Raw genomic sequence first — 21,120 nt, 5'->3', positions numbered from 1 at the left:
TCATAGTAAGGGAACCTGGTAGTGAAGCCTTTCAGCTTCACAGCCAGTTCCCTACTGCACATGCGCGAAGCACGCTGTGCTTTCTGAATGGCCCAGCGATGGGGGAAAGAGGAGGGCAGCCAAACTTTCGAGTGATCTCTCCGTGCTGTGAGATCACCCGGAAGTGGGAGCAGGTACCTGTCCCCTTCCCCAAATGTGGCACCAGAGGGAGGGAGGAGGCTGATAAGTGGAGTTTCAACGTTTGGGTGGAATTCCGCTTTAACTTTCCTGATCTGCATATTTGTTTCAGGTCAGAAACTCAAAAATATCAAAAGCTAGTGGGTGAACCCAACAGCCAGTCAATTGACATTTTGACACGGATATTTAAATTGTTAGATTGTTTAGGAAGGACAAATAAGAGCAAACTTGCTAAGTACCAGTTAATTAACCTGCAGTACCAACAGTGCCTTCCCTATCACAGGGAAGCTTATAGTACTGGGAATTCATATTAGTTAACAAAAATTGGACATTGAGCCCTATTTTTACTGACTCACATAATGGGAAAGTATATAATAGGTCTCAATGGATTTATGAATATGGGTCGAGTGTGTTCATTACCTGTCTGTGCAAATGTCAAAACAGGACACGCTGTATTTTCTGTGTCAAAGACAATTTTATAGACATTTACTGAGTTCAGACTTCAAAAAGGAAGATTAGAAAAACTTGAAATAATGAAAGAAGCGGTATACAGTAAAGGTTTTACCAGTCTGTATTTGTACGATCCCATTTCCAAATTCTCACTATTGGGTACATTGTAGTAACCCATAGTAACCAATCCTTCCTTGGTTAAATGATTGCACAAAAGCCTAAATTTATTAGATTGCAATCAATTACAGCTTATGGCTTTTATCAAGAATAAAGAAGCCATGAGCATACATTCCACTAGCTAGTTTTTAATATTTTTTTATCAGTGACAGTAACCCGATTCATTTCACACAGGGGGGGGGCAGGATCTGGGGGTCCCCTTTGTTAAAGGGGTCTTCCAGATTCTGATAAGCCCCCTGCCCACATACCCCCACAACCAACGGGCAAGGGTTTTGGGGATGAGACCCTTGTCCCCATCAACATGGGGACAAGGTGCTTTGGGGGGCACCCCAAAGCACCCTCCCTATGTTGAGGGCATGTGGCCTGGTGCGGTTCAGGAGAGGGGGGGCGCACTCTGTCCCCCCCTCTTTTCTGCAGCCAGCCAGGTCAACGTGCTCGGATAAGGGGTCTGGTGTGGATTTTAGGGGGAACTCCACGACATTTTTTTTTTAAATTTGGGGTGAAGTTCCCCTTAAAATCCACACCAGACCTGAGGGGTCTGGTTATGGATATTTAGGGGGAACCCCACGTAATTTTTTTTTAAAATTGACGGCGGGGTTCCCCTTAATATCCATACCAGACCTAAAGGGTCTGGTTATTGAATTTGGGGGGACCTCCGCGCATTTTTTTTTTACTAAAAGTCTGTGTCCCATTGACTTTAATGGGGTTCGGAGTTCGGGTTCCCGAACCCGAACTTTTTTTTAAAGTTCGGGTTTGGGTCTGAACCCAAACATCCAGGTGTCCGCTCAACTCTACCCATGCCCAGTGTCTTCTTTCCACCTTTCCACTTTGATTTTGAGGCCTGTGCTGAACCACAGTGGAAGGTACTCTGCCATCATTTTTTGCCCAGAAGACCATTCCTGCTCTCAATTAGCAATTGGCTGTTGTCGCTGTGTTGTTGGACCATGGGGTCAACAGCAGGGTCCATGTGACCACAGATGCCCAGTCCAGCAAACGTGAACAAGAATGTTACATCTACGTTACAGCGCACTTTTACGTTTGCTGGCAGCCAGGAAGAATGCAGAACAGGGAACACTGCTTAAGTGGATGGTGCCGTCTGGTGTCCTGTTTGATGGTGACAGTGCAGTTATCTCAACCCCCTCCTCCTGAACGGTTCAAATCTGTTGACCTCCTAGAACCATCAGACCCCCTCAAGCAACCAAAGGTTTATGCAACAAACCAGGCAAAATACTGCCACGCTGATTTGGAATTTGGCCACAAACTTTTAATATAGCTGTCAGGATCTGGATCTAGGACCTCTGCTGTGTCTGGCAGTAGCTCTGCTTGCTGAGCGACCTGAGATGTTGGACGGCTTATTTCCTGATCCCTTGGACAAACTCTCTATCCTGTTTCTGGTGAACCTTGAACTCCTTGCTTCTCCCATGAACTTATTTTCAAATCATGCCTTTGAACTTCCAGTTTGCCAGATTATTGTGCTCTTCTCCAGCCAATATCGTGCTCCTTACACTACTGGTGGTGCTTGCATGTTCATTACCATTTGTTAATGACCTTTGGCTTGTTCCTCAACTAAACTTCTTTCAGGCAGGAAATTTAAGTGCTGCAAAAGTTTGGTGTTACCTACCAGGAAACATTTTTTAAACCGTTCAGAGACAGATTCTGTCTTCCTCAATTTTGATAAATTCCCCACGCTCTTTACAATTGTTAAATGTATAATACCATTTATGCATTGTTGGTTCAGGTTCCTGTTATATTCAGAAAGCTGCATATGTTTTATGAAAGCCTGAACTTTAATAGAAGCAGTTTAAAACTAAAAGGCACAACACAATGGGGTTAATTTACTAAAACTAGAGAGTGAAAAATTTGATGCAGCTCTGCATAAAAAAACAATCAGCTTCAATTGTCAAAGCTTAAATGAACAAGCTTAATTTAGAAACCGATTGGCTACCATGCACAGCTGCACCAGATTTTGCACTCTCCAGTTTTAGTAAATCAACCCAAATGTATTTTTATTATTTGAAATAAATTATTGTAGAATAAGATGCAGGTCTGGTGAAGTCTTTACTCAGAAAATATCTGCTCATGTGTTCAGTACATTTAGGGATAGTTGCTGGGATTGTTTGGGTTACGTTCAAGAACTGGAGGGTAGTGTGATAGCCTAAGGCAAAAAGATGTAATCTGTTCAACAAGCTGTAGGTTACCTACTTTGGAACAGAATGTTGCAAGGTTATTTCCAGCTTTCTTCTACAGCATCTTTAAAATGAATGTATACAGGTACTCACCTTGGGTAAATGATGCGGCATCCCAGAGCTGCCTGTACGCTGACATCTTTGGGCGGCTGGCTTCTAGGTCTCGAACGCTTTCATTGGCCGGGTGGGGGTGATGTCACTCTGGCACATGTGTGGAAGTGCAGTCAGATTCAGCATTGCCGAATTTTCTGCATGTGCACAGCTCACTGTACAAGGGAGGACAGGCAGGTAAGTAATTTTAAAGGGGAGTTCCACCCACAATTTCACTTTGTAAATATAAATACCCCTGTAATACACAAGCTTAATGTAGTCTGTAAACTAAGGTCCGTTTTGTTAGGTTGTTAGAGCATTTAGTTAGTTTATAATCTAGAAATAGACTGTGGCCATTTTAAGTGTGGGCATCATGAAGCCAGACTGTATGACTTCCTGGATTTCAGCCTTGCAGATCTCGCACATGCTCAGTGCTGCACAAGCGATGTAATAGGTTTCAGTCAGGTTTCCATAGCAACGGGAGTGTCAGAGGAAGTTGCCGCCACTTCTCTATGCAAATGGGCTATTTGCAAGGACTACTGGTATACATGATGCCTATCCCAGAAACCCTTGCGAATAGCCTTGTGACTTAATAGCCTAGGCTAATAAGGAGGAGGAAGTAATGAAGGACTACAAAATAAAGGTATTTACAAGCAACAAAATAAATAAAAATTGTCCATTCTGAACACTACGAGATTAGGGCATGGAGCACAGACAAACATAAAAAAATGGCTGGAACTCCACTTTAATGCAGAAGAAACAAAGCATGTCTCTTACGCATTAAAATTCCTAAAGTGTATGTTACCCCAGGTATGTTACCCCAGCATTTCATATTTTTGATATGTGTCTGTGTTACCATGTACTTCCATAACATTTCAAACTGACCATGCTAGGCATGGTAGCACATCTGTCAGTGTGATCAGTTTTTGCATTCTACTTTGGAGCATAGCCCACCTGTAATCCAATGGTTCTGCTGACACGCCCCTCTTCACAGCTGTTCACTAAGAAGATCAGTGTACTGTTGTTTCTCTGCTGTTTCACCCTCTCCTCCAGCCCCTTCAGTCTCCATCTTCACTTCACTAAGCCTCATATGCAGCTGAGAACAGAGGTCATGTGATCATTTAAAAAAAAATGTTTATTATAATGTCATAAGTAAAGTATTTGTGCACTAGTGCACAGTCATGTTGGAACAGGAAGGGGCCATACCCAAACTGTTATTATTCAAAATGTCTTGGTATGTTATTGCCTTAAGAGTTTCCTTCAGCCCTGGTTCACACTGGGTACGATTTGGAACGATTTGAGATGCGATTTGACATGTCAAATCGCATCTCAAATCGGCGGCAATTGTCGGCAATGGCACTGTCCTAATCAGTGCGACGCCGCATCTGCGATTTAAAAAAGTAGTTCCTGTACTACTTTTTGCGATTTCGGGCCGCGATTTACATTAAATTGCGGCCGAAATCGCGGCAAAATCGCAGCCGCGAAATCGCGGTAAAATCGCGCATTTTACCGCGATTTTGAATTTGCAGCAGTGTGAACCTAGGCTCACTGGAACTAAGGGGCCAAGCCCAATCCATAAAAAAAACAACCCCACACCATAATCCCCCCTCCACCAAAATGATTTGGGCCAGTGCACAAAGCAAGGTCCATAAAGACATGGATGAGCAAGTTTGGGGTGGAGGAACTTGACCAGCTTGCACAACCCGATAGAACACCTTTCGGATTAATTAGAGCGGAGACAGGTCTTCTTGTCCACATCAGTGCCTGACCTCACAAATGTTCTTCTGGAAAAATGGTCCAACATGCCCATAGACACACTCATAATCAATTGTGGACAGCCTTCCCAGAAGAGTTGAAGCTGTTGCAAAGTGTGGGCCAACTCAATATTGAACCCTAAGGACTAAGACTGGGATGTTATTAGAGTTTCATGTGCTTGTAAAGGCAGGTGTACCAATACTTTTGACAAAATAAGGTGTGTGTGTATATATATATATATATATATATATATATATATATATATATACATACACACACACACATTTTTTGCCTTGGGTTTCTAGTTTATACTGTATTAGCCAGATTCAGGTACGGCGGCGCATCTTTCAGGCGGCGTAGCGTATCGTATTTACGCTACGCCGCCGTAAGTCAGAGAGGCAAGTGCTGTATTCACAAAGCACTTGCCTCCTAAGTTACGGTGGCGTAGCGTAAATAGGGCCGGCGTAAGCGAGCCTAATTCAAATGAGGATGAGGGGGCGTGTTTTATGTAAATGGATGGTGACCCGACGTGATTGACGTTTTTTACGAACAGCGCATGCGCTGTCCGTGTACATATCCCAGTGTGCATTGCTCCAAAGTACGCCGCAAGGACGTATTGGTTTTCGACGTGAACGTAAATTATGTCCAGCCCCATTCACGGACGACTTACGCAAACGACGTAAAAATATTAAATTTCGACGTGGGAACGACGGCCATACTTAACATTGAATAGGCCAGCTATTTGTTTGACTAACTTTATTCCAGAAAAAGCCGTACGCAAACGACGTAAAAAAAATGCGCTGGGCGCACGTACGTTTCTGAATCGGCGTATCTAGTCATTTACATATTCTACGCCGAACTTAACGGAAGCGCCACCTAGCAGCCAGCCTAAATATTGCACCCTAAGATACGACGGCGTAGGAGACTTACGCTGCTCGTATCTTAGCCTAATTTAAGCGTATCTGGTTTCCAGAATACGCTTAAAGTTAGGACGGCGCAGATTCAGAGTTACGTCGGCGTATCTACTGATACGCCGGCGTAAAGCTACCTGAATCTGGCTATATGGGTTGTTTTACAAAAGTATATCCAAAACTTTTGCCAAAATGTATTTGTTTTGGATATTCTGTAGTTAAACAAGGTAAACATCTGCCAGTTTTCTTTTATTGTTGTCTGTGTACTATTGGGGAAAATTCCTTTCATTTTCTGTTCCAGAGAAGCAACAGGAAATAAGAGGAAATCTCCCAAAGTGAGAGAAATTCACCTTCTAGACCAGGGGTGCCCAACCTTTTGAAGAGTGAGGGCCACTTAAGCGGTTTGAGAACCTGTCGTGGGCCACAATAAGAAGAGCGCGTGGATGGCAGCCCACTCTACTTTTCCATAGACTTGTATTATATCCTGTAGGTGTGGTGCACTTTCAGGAAGCACATCGAACTTGCAGGTAATAGAAGTCTATGGCTCAGTGCAGCTAACCTGCAGGAAAGCCACATGTGAACTGTGCTGCACCCGCGGTTCAGGTAAACAACCATGCATCAGTGTGAAAGTAGCCTTGGGCCCCTTTCACACAGTCAGCCAGACCCAATCGGACCCTCCATTCACCTCTAAGGAGTGGCAGATGTAAATGGACTGCCTCGCCTACCTCCAATCCGCTCCACGTAAAAAGAGTAGAGTGTTTTTCTGTTAAAAAACAAAACAAAAAGAGTAGAGTGGGCTCTATAGAGTAGAGTGGGCTGCCATCCACACGCTCTGCTCATTGTGGCCCGCGACCGGTTACCAAGTTGCTTAATTGGCCCTCACTGCTCTGCACCTGCGGATCAGTTTAAAAGCAGCCCAGTAACCACTGCAGAACAGATATGTCCATATATACACTGTGATTTTAGTAATAAACCTTTAATAACAGTATTCTATTATATTTCATCCCAGGGCAGGAGGTCGCGGGCCACATCAGAGGGCTCCGCATGCCACATATGGCCCCCGGGCCACTGGTTGGGCACCCCTGTTCTAGACAGTTGTCCCTGGGAGCAATTGTCCCTACTAGGCATTTTCCCTTAACCTTTTGTTTGGAGGACAATGCTAAAATTTGCAGTTTATTTTATTTTTGCATGATAATGTTCACCACTAGAAATAAGTAGGTGAAACTCCCTACTTAGAACACAAACAGCAATAACAACTTAACAAAGGGTCTAACCCTTCCATAGGTTTTGCCTAGAAATACACATTGAAGTGATTCAATGTTGTTGTTATTTTTATTTACATAACAAACATGTTATACTTACCTGCTCTGTGCAATACCATTGCACTGGCAACTCTATTGGCACTGAACCTCCTCTTCTGGGGTCCCCCGCCGGCTCTGTAGGTTCCTCCTCTTCTGCATGCTCCACCATAAGAAGACGCTTGCTATAGAGAGGCATGTGCATCTTACTTCTGAGCTGGGCTTTGCTTGTCTCAGCCCCGCTTTTTTCCACCTCACAGTATTTGGTTGACAGCAGGAGGAGACAATGGCTCCCGCTGCTGTCTCTGATTCTTTAAGGGGAGAGAGAAAAAAGTGCTGCAGCTCGGGGGCACAGCGCTGGATTGAGATAGAACTCATTAAGGTAAAAAAAAAAGTATGCCTTTACAACCGCTTTAAGCCAAGCTCCAGCGAAACAGACTGGATCTTTTCTTTTAAAGGGTACATAAAATAGTCCTAGAATGAGGATGGGGGTAGATTTAGTCTTTAGAATTAATTAGAATTTGACTGGAATTCCACTCTAAAGGAAACCTGTATAGAGAGATATAGGAGATGCTATTGCTGACCTTCTTTAAATCACTTACCTAAAGCCTTGTACACACTAATATAGCCGGATTCAGTAAGACTTACAACGGCGTATCAGTAGATACGCCGTCGTAAGTTCGAATGCGCACGTCGTATATTTAAGCGTATTCTGGAAACCAGATACGCTTAAATTTGGCCAAGATACGACCGGCGTACGTCTCTTACGACGTCGTATCTTGGCTGCATATTTACGCTGGCCGGCGTGTACGTGGATTTACACATCGAATATGCAAATGACCTAGATACGGCGATTCACAAACGTACTTGCGCCCGATACGCTGTTTACGTAAGGCATTTTTCTGGCGTAAAGATAAACCACCAAAAAGATGGCGCAGCCCATGCAATTTATGGACGACGGAACAGCCGTCGTATTTTACGTCGTTTGCGTGAGCGTACGTGAATGGGGCTGGGCGTAGGTTACGTTCACGTCGAAAGCAATGAGTATTTGCGACGTGATTCTGAGCATGCGCCGTACCAACGGCCCTCATTTACATTAATTTAAATGAAGCCCGCCCACTACATGCCTACTTTGAATTAGGCGGGGTTACGTCGGGCCATTTGTGCTACGCCGATGTAACTTTGGGAGCAAGTGCTTTGTGAATACAGTACTTGCCTCACTATGTTACATCGGGGTAGTGCAAATGGGATGCATAAAGATACGCCACCATATGTGAATCTGGCTAATAGTCTTTTTTCGTTCAACCTAGCAGGTTGACAGCTAGGGTCAGAGCCACTGTACTAACAGCCTGATCTCCCCTGCAGAGCTATTGTGTTTCGACGGGGGAACCCCCCCCCCCACAAAACACTCCGGTCAGAGTTCTTAGCCATTGACACTGCCTGGGAGCTGGTCGGCAGACCTTTTTCGGTCATGAACCTTCGACAGAAGCCGGCCTGCTTCTGTCAGATCAGCTGCCGTACTCACGGGCTGAATATCAATGTCAATGCTGGCCGACATTTGGCCCGTGTGTACTGGGCTTTAGTGTTCCTGGTTGTGGCACTATCCCAGCCAATATTCAGAAAAATGCAAGCAAATTAGAAAGTCAGAATCAGATCAGAACTCCTTTGTATAGTTATTTTCGGTAGTGCAGGAGGTGTTGAAATCCCTTGATCAGATTGACAGCCAGGGAGCTAGCATTTTAGGAGAGATCTGGAATGTAAGCCTCCAAATCTGCTCTGTACATTTTCTGTAAAAATATAAAAAAAAAAGAGAACAAGGATAAGATAAATAGACTTGGTTATAGACATGAAGATAATATTAAAGAGGCAATTCTAGATAAAATCCCCATCTATCTCTGATCTCTCTCTCTGATTTTCTGAGTGACACCCTGCCTCCCTCAGCCTTGAATGCCACCCAGATGTCATGAAACATAGGTTCTCAAAAGGATAAGTTCATGTTAATGAAAAATAAAAGAAAGAAATGCACATTTTATTTCCCGGACAAAAAAATAGCATTTTTTTTTTAGGGGGGGGGGGGGGGGTTGTAAAAGCATTGCACCAATGATCAGCAGATTGCTGGTGCCAAAAGCCGATAAACTGACAAGAAGATTCAATAAAGTGCCACGGTGCTCCAAAGAGTTCATTCAGACACAGAGCTCACAGAATATAAAAAAGAAAAAAAATCGTGAGGCGGCTGCAGCATTGGAAACAGGTAAGGGCCCTATCACACGGATGTGTCCGTGTACGGGTCTGTCTCTGCACACTGTGCAGAGATGACCTGTTAGAGCACCGCTCTCCTCTATGGGGGTCCGTTTTCATCCGATCCGCCAGATGGATGGAAAATAGGGTTTCCATCCATCACACTTTGGCAGATCGGAGCGGATCGGATGTTAGCGGACATGTCACCGCTGACATCCATCGCTTCATAGCGTCCGCCTAAAAAACTGACAGGCAGACCTGAACGGGCCTTACATGTTCCACAAGGAGAACTTATCCTTTAAGAGATCTGCCATGTTTATTTAGTTGTAGTACCAGATACCACCAGCAGGTGATATAAAAAAAATAATTTGTAAAAACTGAGGTACTCTCCATTTGGGAGGGGTTATATAGGAGAGGAACTCAATTTTATTTGGGTTTGCCAGTGTCCAATCACCTGTGGTGACTACATAACCCATTAAAGCGGGAGTTCACCCGAATTTTTTTTTTTAACCTTAGATTGATGCTCATTTTGTCAAGGGGGATCGGGTAGTTTTTTTAAAATCAAAGCCGTACTTACCGTTTTAGAGAGCGATCTTCTCCGCCGCTTCCGGGTATGGTCTTCGGGACTGGGCGTTCCTATTTGATTGACAGGCTTCCGACAGGCTTCCGACGGTCGCATACATTGCGTCACGAGTAGCCGAAAGAAGCCGAACGTCGGTGCGGCTCTATACGGCGCCTGCGCACCGACGTTCGGCTACTTTCGGAAAATCGTGATGCGATAGATGCGACCGTCGGAAGCCTGTCAATCAAATAGGAACGCCCAGTCCCGCAGCCCATACACGGAAGCGGCGGAGAAGATCGCTCTCTAAAACGGTAAGTACTGCTTCGATTTTAAAAAAACTACCCGATTCCCCTTGACAAAATGAGCATCAATCTAAGGTTAAAAATTAACTTTTCGGGTGAACCTCCACTTTAAGTAATTAAGGCTCTGTGTCCCGTGATGTATGGATCAAAAATAATAATTTGTGCTCACCTCTAGCAAAATCTGAAATGTAGATCCCTCTGTACTACAGTAATACAGCAGATTTCCATTGGTAAAAAATAAACTTTATTTTAAATTGAATATTTAAAAAGGCAAAAAGGTTATTGCATTTTGCATGTAAATATCTTTAGGGATTTTTTGAATGATATTGTACAGTGACTGATGTTACTAATTATTGATTAGCTGAGCATGACTGTAAATTGAGCTATCTTTAATCAGGATCTAGTCAAGTCAATCATTCTTTGAGGAAATGTCATAGACTGTATACATTGCTTTTGAAAGTACACTGTACAATTTACCAAAGCAACTTCATATCAGCATCACATCTTAGCTAGCTGGGGAAATTATTATAATTTTTAAAGCATCAGCATGTGATAAAGATATCAACATATACATCTTGGTTTTTTACATTTTGGATATAAAAGTGAATCAAGTAACGCAAAAAAAAAAGTTGGAAATTGCAACATTTTACTGTGCATTAGTGTCTAGTATCTTATGTAATTATTATTTAAATGGCCACAATAATTCCATAAGCCACACACTTTCCACTGGGGAGAGTTAAATTAAGGCATCATTAATGATACTTAAAGCGGAGCTCCACCCTAAAGTGGAACTTCCGCTCATCAGAACCCTCCCCCCCTCCGGTGTCACATTTGACACCTTTCAGGGGGTCTAAAGACAGGTATTTGCACCCACTTACGGCCACACAGTTTGCGAGTAGACTGCGGGCAGGATGTCAGATCCCCCTCCCCCGTTGTGTTCTGGGAAACACACAGCTCCCAGAACACAACGGGAACCAGTCAGCATGGCGCAGCGCGACTCGCGCATGTGCCATAGGGAACCGCTTCACTTCCTGGTTCCCTTACCAAGGATGGCGGTGGGGGCAGCAGAGTGATGAGCGATCGCTTGTCCTCTGCTGCCGACGGCGCTGGACTCCAGGACAGGTAAGTGTGCTAATATTAAAAGTCAGCAGCTGCAGTATCTGTAGCTGCTGGCTTTTAATAATTTTTTTAATAATTTTTTTTTTCGACAGATATCCGCTTTAACGTCTTGAGTCCTGGAGCCTTGTTCTTCCTAAATCCCCTTAGGTCCCAGAGCATTTTTTTTTCCAGGATAGATAATTTGGTAGCAGATATACACAGTATATCACTAAAGTGAGTACACCCTCCCATTTAAAAAAATATTTGAATATATCTTTTCATGTGACAACATTGAAAAAAAAACAACACTTTGCTATAATGTAAAGTGAGTGTACAGCTTGTATAACAGTGTAAATATTGATGTCCCCTCAAAATAACTCACAAAGCCATTCATGTCTAAACCGCTGGCAACAAAAGTGAGTATACCCCTAAATGTCCAAATTGGGCCCAATTAGCTATTTTCCCTCCCTGGTGTAAAGTGGCTTGTTAGTGTTACAAGGTCTCAGGTGTGAATAGGGAGCAGGTGTGTTAAATTTGGTATAATCGCTCTCTCTCTCATACTGGTCACTGGAAGTTCAACATGGCACATCATGGCAAAGCACTCTCTGAGGACCTGAAAAAAAGAATGGTTGCTCTACATAAAGATGGCCTAAGCTACAAGAAGATTGCCAAGACCCTGAAATTGAGCTGCAGCACAGTGACCAAGACCATACAGCGGTTTAACAGGACAGGTTCTACTCAGAACAGGCCTCACCATGGTCGACAAAGAAGTTGAGTGCACATGCTCAGCATCATATGCAGAGGTTGTCTTTGGGAAATAGATGAGCAGTGCTGCCAGCATTGCTGCAGAGGTTGAATGGGTGGGGGGTCAGCCTGTCAGTGCTCAGACCATACGCCACACTGAATCAAATTGGTCAGCATGGCTGTCATCCCAGAAGGAAGCCTCTTCTAAAGATGATGCACAAGAAAGCCTGCAAAGTTTGCTGAAGACAAGCAGACTAAGGACATGGATTACTGGAACCATGTCCTGTGGTCTGATGAGACCAAGATAAACTTATTTGGTTCCTATGGTGTCAAGCGTGTGTGGCAGCAACCAGGTGAGGCGTACAAAGACAAGTGTGTATTGCCTACAGTCAAACATTGTGGTGGGAGTGTCATAGTCTGGGGGTGCATGAGTGCTGCCGACACTAGGGAGCTACAGTTCATTGAGGGAACCATGAATGCCAACATGTACTGTGACATATTGAAGCAGAGCAAGATCTCCTCCCTTCAGAGACTGGGCTGCAGGGCAATATTCCAACATGATAACGACCCCAAACACACCTCCAAGATGACCACTGGCTTGCTAAAGAAGCTTGGGGTAAAGGTGATGGACTGGCCAAGCATATCTCCAAAACTAAACCCTATTGAGCATCTGTGGGGCATCCTCAATTGGAAGGTGGATCTGACCAATATGCTACACCTATCCCACGCGTGACCTTTTTAGGTCCTAAAAATAATGCCCTGTACACACGATCGGTTCATCTGATGAAAACGAACCGATGGATTTTTTCATCAGATATCCGATGAAGCTGACTTTCATCAGTCTTGCCTGCATACCATCGGTTAAAAATCCGATCGTTCCGGGACGGTGGTGTGAGCATGGAGGAGTGAACACGCGTTAGCGAGGAGAGCCTGAAGTCCAGGGTGCGCTGAAGCAGGAGAGCGGCAGATCAGAGATCCGAGACCCCTCTCCCCCCTCTCCCCCCACTGAGAGCCCGCCGTGAGTAGGGGAAGAGAGCGGCACCTAACAGAGGTCCCTGACAGCTGATGTCGCGGCGGCGAGGAAAGAGCCAAGGAGGACGTACAGGAGGTGTCCAAGCCCCCAGCCACTCGTACATAACTCGTTATATGACGGTGAGAAGGGGGGTTGAACAACAGGAGGACGCCGGGGGAAGCAGCGCGCTGAGGAGGGAATCACTGACCGAGAGGTCTCTTAAAGCTGCAGCAGTAACTTTGAGCACATCTATACCTGACTCCGCGGCGGTAGAAGGACAACAGCTGATCGCTGGTGGGGGGTGTGTTGTCGCCTCAGGACCAGTCCTTATCCTGGCCGCTGCAGTAGATAAAGCTGTGAACGCCATAGGAGACCAGGACCGTGCGGGGGAGACTGAAAGACCCCCAGCGGAGGAGCAGACGGAGGTGGACATAGATTCAACGGCTTGGAATAGAGGTACTTCATTAATTCCTGCAGTGACAAGGTCAGTGGGGCCGGGAATTGAGGAAAAAGTAGCGGGGGATGTGATTGCGGGGTCCAGTGAGCAAACAAGGACACTATCTACACTGGCTGGAATGTCTGCACCCTTCATACCCCCTGCCCTCCCTTCATCTTTAACCCAGAGAGAGAAGAGTGTACTAAGTGGTGCTATACTAAGTACTAAGGGGAGTGAACATACATCAGATGAGCTTATGCAGCCTAGCACACAGAGCACACAAAGTATGTGGGATACAGGGAATGCATCTGAACCAGAGCTGATACCAGACATGCGACAGTTAAGCAGGCTTATCCAGGCTCTCCCATCCAAAGACGACATCCAGAAAATGTTAATGTCAATGACGAGTACCCTGAAAGAAGAGTTGGAAGAGATCCGGGTAAAAGTGGGGGTGGGGGAGCAAAAAGTGGGCATACTGGAGGAGCAACAAGTGGTCGTGGACTATAGACTGGGTGTGCTAGAGGAGAAATGTGAGAAACAGCAGCAGCAGTTGGTAAGATTGCAATTAAACGCAGAGGAGGCAGACAACAGAAGCAGGAGGAATAATCTGCGAATAAAAGGAATACCAGAAAGCTTTGAGGGGGGGGCGTTAAGGGAAGCGGCTTTGGCCATTTTCAATGAAATTTTAAAAAAAAGCCCAGACTCCCCCCTTGAGTTAGACAGGGTCCATAAGGTCCCAACAACACGGAACCCAGACCAGACTAACCCTTGTGATGTGTTATGCAGGATTCACTTTTTTAGAGAAAAAGAAGAAATTCTTAGGGAAGCGTGGAAAGAAGGAACGGTGATGTGGGAGGGGACGAATATACAGATATTCCCGGATTTGTGCTGGCAAACCAAAGCCCGACGGCGGATGTTAAGACCCCTACTAGAGCACATACGTGGTCAAGGAGCCATATATAGATGGGGGTTTCCACTGGCTGTCAACGTGAAGAAGGAAGGAAGGAACTTTAATTTAAGAGAACCTTCCCAGCTCCCAGCGCTATTCGAATTTCTGGGGTCAACACCAATTGCAGTCTCCAACTGGCTAGATCTGCCAGCGGCAGCTGAAAGAGACATTAGATAAAGGGGTGGGAGGGAAGGACAGAAGGGGTAAGATCGTAGAAGACCGTAGAAGATATGGGGGAACCCCCCCCCCCCCCTCCCAGCTTTGTAGAGAGAGAGAGAGAAAGAGGAGAAGGAGAAACCGATGGAAGAAGGGTCCTCCTGGAAGAATGTTTATTTTTATTTTTTTTTCCTCCCCTCTTTTTTTTTTGTTGGAGGTCTTTTTTTTTTGGGGATCACCCAGACTTGGACTAGGGATGATGATAATATTCCCCCCTGGTGAAGGATATAATTTAAGAGAGCAATTCTCTGGTTGGCTGGGTTTGACCCCACCTCTCAAATGTGTATAGATTTATGGATGCTCCCTTCTTCCTGGGACTGGTTTATTATGGCCCTATTAGGGGCACAGTAAAATGAAATAGGAAGATCTAAAAATATAGGAGGGTTGGTAGGCTAGCACTCCCAGACCCGCTCATTGGGTAGGAGGGATAGGGGTGGGGGGGGGGCTTCACTAATTCACTAATTCACTAATGTCACTATGTCACTACCTCTAGATCCGATGGATTTAAGGATCAGAGAAGATACTAGATAAGTCACACAAAGGTATAAAGGGCGTACTATTAAGGGTAATTAGGGGTGTGTGGAAGTTGAGAACCCAGGGAAGGGAAGGGAGTGGGGGGGGTCTCTGTTTTTTTTTTTTTTTTTTTGGGGGGGGGTTTTTTTTTTTTTTTTTGGTAAATATTTGATGGCATTGTCAGTAATACTTGTAATATTTTGGGGGATACAGATAAGAGGGTAGGGGGGGGTAAGAGGGGTCACGATAAATTATTGATATATTGACACATGGACACTAAAGGTCAAACAGGCCATGACACCTATCTAGAAGTATGACACAGGGGAGAGGGGTAAGGGGTAAGGGTAGAGGGTATAGGGGGAGGTATAGGGAGAGGTAAGGGGAGGCAGGGAGAGCGGGGTCTGGAGGTAACGGGGGCCTAATAAGAGGACCTAATGGGAAAATTGGAAGAGAGAATAAAGAAGAGTAGGGACAGGAAAAGATGGAAAAGATGGCGGGAGGGGGGAGTAAAATATAAGGAGTAACATGCTAACAGATTAAAGAAGTTGAAGAGAGAGAGCCGGGAGGGAGGGGGGAGCTCAGAAGGAGGCCTGTAGTTTTTTTTTTTTTTGATCAGGGGGGGTGGAAAGGGGAAAGAAAAGAATAGACCTCTAATTGGTTAGACCGTGAGACAGAGATTTTTATGTCTAAATAGGTTTATATATGTCTATATATTTTTATGTTGGATTATGTTTAATGTTTTAAGGTCTATAGGGAGAGGGGGGGTACCCCATCTTGTGTGCATAGCCTATAGTAGACAAGAAATGGGGGGGGGAGGGGAAAGGGATCTAAAGGGTTAATTCAGGGAGGCGCACCCGGACTTATATTAAGGCTTGATTCTCCTCGGTGCTCACACACCTTAGCCCACTAAAGCGCCTCTCCTCCGTGTGGAGGGAAGTCGGAGACGCTTATATATTTTTTTTTTGGTTTGTCCTCTCTGGGATCCTAGGGGATCAACCGGATTGGAGGACTAAGGAGACTTTTTTTTTTTTTTTTTTTTCCCCTTCTCTTCCCCCTCCTCGCCTCCCTCTTTTCTCCCTTCCTCTCCGGGGGGGATTCTCTTGCCCACCGCCCTTTTATCTACCTATTGGGTCCCTTTTATACCTCTACTGGTGCCCCAAGGAGTCACGTGACTGAGACCCCAAAATGGCAAGGATTAATCTGATGTCTTATAATGTGAAAGGGCTAAACAACCCTGAGAAAAGATCTAAATTGCTAGCAGAATTATGGAGACTAAATACACATATTGTTTTTCTCCAAGAGACCCATTTTAAGAAAAATAAAAGTCCAAAACTGGGTAATTATAGATTTCCAACTATATACCAGAGTTCCTCATCGACAACAAAGACAAAGGGGGTTGCAATCATGTTATCAAAGACGACTTCATGGAAAGAAATAAAGGTTATCCAGGACGAGGAAGGACGCCTACTTATAGTAAAAGGCTATCTAAACGATCAGAAAGTAACTTTGGTTAACGTTTATATGCCTAATGAAGGACAGATCGTAGCGTTGGAGAAATATATTAATTTAATACAGCTGAATGCAGAGGGTATGATTATTTTGGCAGGGGATTTGAATATGGCCCTGGATCCTATCCTAGATACATCCAAGGGAACATCGCATATTTCATATAGCAAATTAAGTAAAGCAAAGAGCCTGATACAGGAGATACAGGTAGTAGATAGTTGGAGGACCAGGCATACCCAGGAGAGGGACTACACTTTCTTTTCAGCTAAACATAAAACATACTCGCGAATAGACTATATATTCGTATCACAAAATTTTTTACAGAATATAGTTGAGGCTTCCATTGGGTCATTTACAATCTCTGATCACTCACCGACAAACTGCACACTAGAATGGGGAGAACCTGTAGCACGCGAGTGGCACTGGAAAATAAACGAATCTCTCCTTAAAGACCCAGAGTATGAGGGAAAGATAGTCCAGGAAATGGAGGGGTTCTTTTCCGACAATGAGGTGGGAGAGGTTTCCCCAAGTTGCATCTGGGAAACACATAAATGTTTCATGAGAGGGATTTTAATCTCAATGGGAACACGACGGAAACGTAGGATAGGAATAAGGATGGAAACATTACTGAGAGAAATTCGAAAATTGGAAAGGGTACATAAAAAGTCACTGGCAATTCAGATTGAGGAGAAGTTGAGGCAGGCGCGAGATGAATTGAACTTGCTACTAACAGACAATGCAAAAGCCTCATTAAGAAGATGTAAACGTGCCTTCTATGAATATGGTAATAAGCCTAGTAGGATGCTAGCGAGGGCATTAAGAGAAACGAGGACCCAAAACCGCATAGAAGGTATCAAAACAGGGGATAGAATAGTGAAATCATCACAAGAAATTGCAAAAGTATTTAAAAACTACTATACGAAGTTATACCAACTAAAAGAAGAGCTGGACACAGGAAAGACTAGTGGGCAGGAGGAAAGGATAAAGGAATACATTGAGAAGTCAGGAATGCCGAAATTAGCAGAGGAAATTGGGAGAAGTATGGAAGGGCCGATTACAGCTGAGGAATTTACAAATACCCTCAAATTGTTAAAACCAGGTAAAGCTCCCGGTCCTGATGGGTTCACCCTTTTTTACTATAAAACCTATGCAGAAAAACTGATGCCAAGATTCTTAAAGGCATATAACGCGATAAGAGAAGGACAGGGGATTCCGGAGGAAGCTCTTTTGGCACATATAGCGGTTATACCTAAGGAGGGAAAAGATTTAACACTATGCTCGAACTATCGTCCTATATCGCTTCTAAACGTTGACTTGAAGATCTTTACAAAAATCCTAGCAAATAGAATATTACCATATATCCCTGACCTGATACACCAAGATCAGGTGGGATTTACCCCAGGAAGGGAAGGCAGGGAGAATACGCAGCGGGTGATTAATACGATCCATCTCTCCCAGGTATTTAGGAAAGCTCTAGTTCTCGTATCAACTGACGCCGAAAAAGCGTTCGATAGGGTGGACTGGAAGTTTTTAAAAACAATCATAAAATATATTGGTTTAGGGGAGGGGATGCAAAGATGGGTCATGAGTCTATATTCTCAGCCGAAAGCTAGAATAAAGATAAACGAGATTATGTCGGAACCTTTTGAGATACGGAATGGGACGCGACAAGGCTGCCCTCTGTCACCAATTATTTTTATTTTGACACTTGAACCCTTTTTAAGGACAATAAGGCAGAACACCGATATCAGAGGTATTTGTGTAAAGGGAGGAGTTTATAAACTGGCAGCTTTTGCCGATGATTTGTTGTTTTCTCTTACGGAACCTACTTTATCTCTTCCTCCATTGCTGGCCGAGATTGCTAGATATGGCGAGCTCTCAAATTTTAAAGTAAACTATGACAAATCAGAGGCAATGGGGGTAGAGATGAACATGGCACAACAACGACAATTGGCCTCTTTTTTCCCATTCAAATGGACAAATTCACATATTGGATATCTGGGGACCAAAATCCCGAAGAAATTAAATAGAATTTTAGAATTAAATTTAGCACCGTTGGTAAGGCAAATAAAACGTGACCTACAAAAATGGGATAAAGAGGTATTTACTTGGTTCGGTAGGGTCAATATCGTAAAGATGAATGCAATGCCGAGGTTATTATATCTATTACAGACACTCCCTACTAGCATACCTCAGGGATTTCTGAAAGAGATCAGAGCGAAGTTTGCGGGATTCATTTGGGCAGGGAAACCAGCCAGAGTTAGGAGAGACATTTTAACTTTACCAAAGGAAAAAGGAGGCATAGGTTTTCCAGACCCACTCACATACTACGAGGCTGTGCATCTGTCAAGAGTGTTGGATTGGTGCGTCACCCCGAAAGTTAAACCATGGATCCTTTTAGAACAGGCAATGATAGAATTACCATTGGAAGGACTAATTTGGCTTTCTAGAACCATTTTACCACAAGCAGTTAAAAAGCATCCAACGATAGGGACGACAATCAGGGTGGTGAAAAAAGTATTTAGAAAATCAAATGATGAAATAGAAGCAAATCCGATGACACCAGTCCTGGGAAACCCGGCATTTATGCCAGGTCTGAATGACCCAGGGTTTGGGAACTTAAAAAGACATGGCAAAATTAGATTGATTCACTTCCAGAAGGAAAACCGGGTAATGACATGGGAGGAAATAGAAAGCGAGTTAGCAGAGGACTTGGAGCCATATAGGAGAAGACAGTTAAGCGGCTTTCTGCGATCAATACAGAGTCAGACTATGGTGAGGGTAAGAAGGGAGAAGCGGTTAGACATTCATTATCACTGTTCTATTCCCTGATCAACGAACTTAAAGCTCCACAAGAAATAGGTTTTATACAAACCTGGGAGAGAGACTTAGGGGTAACTTTCACTGAGACCCAGAGGAATTTTTTTTTTTAATTTAATCATAAAGCCTCCCTAGCATCTAAGTACCAGGAAGGAGGATATAAGATTCTGAGCAGGTGGTACAGGACCCCAGAAGTTTTAAATCAAATTTTTCCACAAACGTCAAATATGTGTTGGCGATGCCTAAAAGAAGAGGGAACTCTGTTACATATTTTTTGGAATTGTGAAGGAGTGAAAGATTTTTGGAAGATGGTTTCAGACGAAATAGAAGGGATAACTGAAATGTCTCTTGGAGAAAATCCAGCGGCCTATCTGTTGTTAGATATTCCGATATCAGTAGTAAACTACAAAAAATCCTTGGTAAGACATCTGTTAATAGCAGCCAGAGCATGCATTCCAGCTTTATGGAAGAACACGTGCTCACCAAGTAGACCACAATGGCATGAAAAAATTAGGGAAATCCAATGTATGGAGAGTCTCACGATGGCTCTGAGGGAACAGGAGGAGAGGTTCAGGGAGGTATGGGCTCCCTATGATAGTTATAGGGAACGAAGGGAGTAGGTGGGAGGGGGGAGGATTGAGGGAGGGGAGGGGTGGAGGAGGAAGAATAATTTTGGAGGAATGATTGTTTTTTTTTTTGTTTTTTTTTTTCTGGGCTCAGGAAGGTTTTGGACAAGGGCCCGGATGTTGGGGTGGGAGGGGGGTGATGGGGATTTTCACTACCTCAAACAGGGAGAGGACATGTCAAATGTTTTGGGGGAATAGGAATTCAGAAAAGCGGTAAATTAGCGCGGGAGCTATATAGTAGTCTAATTATTTAACGACAATCAGGGTCAGAGATAGGTCAGGAACAAGGATAATGTATAGTTGCTTGATTGTTGACTTTTATTCTCTAATATGACATGGTAATGTCCCTGTTTTTGTGGAATTGTGAAATAAGGAAAAATGAAAAATAAAGAATTGATAAAAAAAAAAAATCCGATCGTGTCCAACGCGGTGACGTAAAACACAACGACGTGCAGAGAAAAATGAAGTTCAATGCTTCCGAGCATGCGTCGACTTGATTCTGAGCATGCGTGGATTTTTGACCAATGGATTTCCCCACAGACGATCGTTTTTTTCTATCGGTTTTTTAACTATACGAAAATTTTAAAACAGGTTCTACTTTTTTTCACCGATGGGGAAAAAAACTGATGGGGCCCACACATGATCGTTTCGTCCAAAGAAAATGGTCCGTTTTCATCAGACGAACCAATCGTGTGTATAGGGCATAAGGGTTCATTCCCTTGTCTTTGTTGTATACAGTGCACCAGTATGATTATAGGAACAAGTTTCTCTCATGCTCAAAAAGGTTATGATATATCAATTAAAGACTATTATACCTGCCAATCCACCTATGTCATATACATCACCATGTGCCCTTGTAGCCTCCTTTATGTAGGAAAGACTACACAGAAAATAAAATATCGCATAGCAATCATAATATTCCAACAGAGATGAGTTGGATAAATTAATATTAGCTAGACACTTTATAGAACAAGGGCATACAGTATCACAACTTAGATTCATGGTAATTGATGGTGTATCAAAAAAATAGAAGGGGAATCAATAGGGAATTGGA

This window comes from Rana temporaria, chromosome 2 (genome assembly GCF_905171775.1).
Source record: "Rana temporaria chromosome 2, aRanTem1.1, whole genome shotgun sequence".
Lineage (NCBI taxonomy): Eukaryota > Metazoa > Chordata > Amphibia > Anura > Ranidae > Rana > Rana temporaria.
This window is presented reverse-complemented; position numbering follows the sequence as displayed.